A 2908-nucleotide genomic window follows, 5' to 3' on the forward strand; every position below is an offset into this window, starting at 1 on the left:
CAAAAAGCACTAGCGTGTGCACAGTGTTTATGCCCGGTTTCTAACTGGGGACCTTTCGTGTGTGAGGCAAACGTGATAACCACTACACCACAGAAACCCACCACGATAGGCCTTTTCCGGTTGGAGGGTCGGAGGTTGGGGTCACCGTATTAGCTATTATTTGTTTCTGGTTATTTAAAAACCTGAGTTCAGTTTACCATCCTTGCAAATGATACTCTTGAGTAATGAAGAAAACAAGGAAGAAAGCCCATTTCAGATGCCTAGCTTGATACAAATACCATCCTCAAAACAGCCAGTACTGGCAAGATAGACTGAGTCATGGATATCACCTCTAGCTGTTCCACACACTTTTCTCACCAGATCAGAGGAAAACATACACCAATGGTCGTTAGGTTTTCCAACTCAGCTGACTAAGCAGGAGAGCCAAAGTCCGCATTCCTATTGCCTTTGGGTCCAGAAAACAAGTTTTCCTAAACACTTACAGCGATGGTCAGCAGGTTTTACTAGTCAGCTATTACAGAGTCTGCACTATAGGCACTGCAGCAAAACTTTGCCTGTGTAGGACCAGCAAACCAGCTCACCTAACATCTTCAGGCAAGGGTCTTCAATTTCTCCTGGTCGACTTATAAACAGTGAAGAAAAAGAGCTCCCAGTGAAGGTGTTGCACCTAAACTGTGCTTTATATTGGCAGATTTCACTTACGGCTGCAAGAGGGGCATGGTGTGGCAAGAGCTTTGAGTGTGCCTGACTGTGAAAAAGTTAAAGGTAAGCATTGTTTCTGCCCGGTTTCGAACCGGGGACCTTTCGCGTGTGAGGCGAACGTGATAACCACTACACTACAGAAACCTATTCATGCTGCTTTGTTGGGCCTTGCAAGTGGAAAGTCTACTCTAAAGTAGAATGCTTGAAAAGGGTTGCTGAAAGCGATATTGTAGCAAAAAGCACTAGCGCGTGCACAGTGTTTCTGCCCGGTTTCGAACCGGGGACCTTTCGCGTGTTAGGCGAACGTGATAACCACTACACTACAGAAACCCATTCTTGCAGATTTTTTGTGCCTTGCAAACCGAAAGTCTACGCTAAAGTACAATGCTTGAAAGGGGGTGATGAAAGCGACATTGTGGCAAAAAGCACTAGCGTGTGCACAGTGTTTATGCCCGGTTTCTAACTGGGGACCTTTCGTGTGTGAGGCGAACGTGGTAACCACTACACCACAGAAACCCACCACGATAGGCCTTTTCCGGTTGGAGGGTCGGAGGTTGGGGTCACCGTATTAGCTATTATTTGTTTCTGGTTATTTAAAAACCTGAGTTCAGTTTACCATCCTTGCAAATGATACTCTTGAGTAATGAAGAAAACAAGGAAGAAAGCCCATTTCAGATGCCTAGCTTGATACAAATACCATCCTCAAAACAGCCAGTACTGGCAAGATAGACTGAGTCATGGATATCACCTCTAGCTGTTCCACACACTTTTCTCACCAGATCAGAGGAAAACATACACCAATGGTCGTTAGGTTTTCCAACTCAGCTGACTAAGCAGGAGAGCCAAAGTCCGAATTCCTATTGCCTTTGGGTCCAGAAAACAAGTTTTCCTAAACACTTACAGCGATGGTCAGCAGGTTTTACTAGTCAGCTATTACAGAGTCTGCACTATAGGCACTGCAGCAAAACTTTGCCTGTGTAGGACCAGCAAACCACCTCACCTAACATCTTCAGGCAAGGGTCTTCAATTTCTCCTGGTCGACTTATAAACAGTGAAGAAAAAGAGCTCCCAGTGAAGGTGTTGCACCTAAACTGTGCTTTATATTGGCAGATTTCACTTACGGCTGCAAGAGGGGCATGGTGTGGCAAGAGCTTTGAGTGTGCCTGACTGTGAAAAAGTTAAAGGTAAGCACTGTTTCTGCCCGGTTTCGAACCGGGGACCTTTCGCGTGTGAGGCAAACGTGATAACCACTACACTACAGAAACCTATTCATGCTGCTTTGTTGGGCCTTGCAAGTGGAAAGTCTACTCTAAAGTAGAATGCTTGAAAAGGGTTGCTGAAAGCGATATTGTAGCAAAAAGCACTAGCGCGTGCACAGTGTTTCTGCCCGGTTTCGAACCGGGGACCTTTCGCGTGTTAGGCGAACGTGATAACCACTACACTACAGAAACCCATTCTTGCAGATTATTTGTGCCTTGCAAACCGAAAGTCTACGCTAAAGTACAATGCTTGAAAGGGGGTGATGAAAGCGACATTGTGGCAAAAAGCACTAGCGTGTGCACAGTGTTTATGCCCGGTTTCTAACTGGGGACCTTTCGTGTGTGAGGCGAACGTGGTAACCACTACACCACAGAAACCCACCACGATAGGCCTTTTCCGGTTGGAGGGTCGGAGGTTGGGGTCACCGTATTAGCTATTATTTGTTTCTGGTTATTTAAAAACCTGAGTTCAGTTTACCATCCTTGCAAATGATACTCTTGAGTAATGAAGAAAACAAGGAAGAAAGCCCATTTCAGATGCCTAGCTTGATACAAATACCATCCTCAAAACAGCCAGTACTGGCAAGATAGACTGAGTCATGGATATCACCTCTAGCTGTTCCACACACTTTTCTCACCAGATCAGAGGAAAACATACACCAATGGTCGTTAGGTTTTCCAACTCAGCTGACTAAGCAGGAGAGCCAAAGTCCGAATTCCTATTGCCTTTGGGTCCAGAAAACAAGTTTTCCTAAACACTTACAGCGATGGTCAGCAGGTTTTACTAGTCAGCTATTACAGAGTCTGCACTATAGGCACTGCAGCAAAACTTTGCCTGTGTAGGACCAGCAAACCAGCTCACCTAACATCTTCAGGCAAGGGTCTTCAATTTCTCCTGGTCGACTTATAAACAGTGAAGAAAAAGAGCTCCCAATGAAGGTGTTGCA

General features: G+C 45.5%; 1 non-coding gene across 1 annotated transcript; it reads right to left on the reverse strand.

Annotated features, from left to right (window-relative positions):
• Positions 1-773: 773 nt before the first annotated feature.
• On the reverse strand, positions 774-846 carry TRNAV-CAC (transfer RNA valine (anticodon CAC)). The gene has a single exon. It is a non-coding gene; the product is annotated as a tRNA-Val (tRNA).
• Positions 847-2908: the final 2062 nt, after the last annotated feature.

The sequence above is a fragment of the Aquarana catesbeiana genome, linkage group LG03 (assembly GCF_042186555.1).
Source record: "Aquarana catesbeiana isolate 2022-GZ linkage group LG03, ASM4218655v1, whole genome shotgun sequence".
NCBI classification, from domain to species: Eukaryota; Metazoa; Chordata; class Amphibia; order Anura; family Ranidae; genus Aquarana; species Aquarana catesbeiana.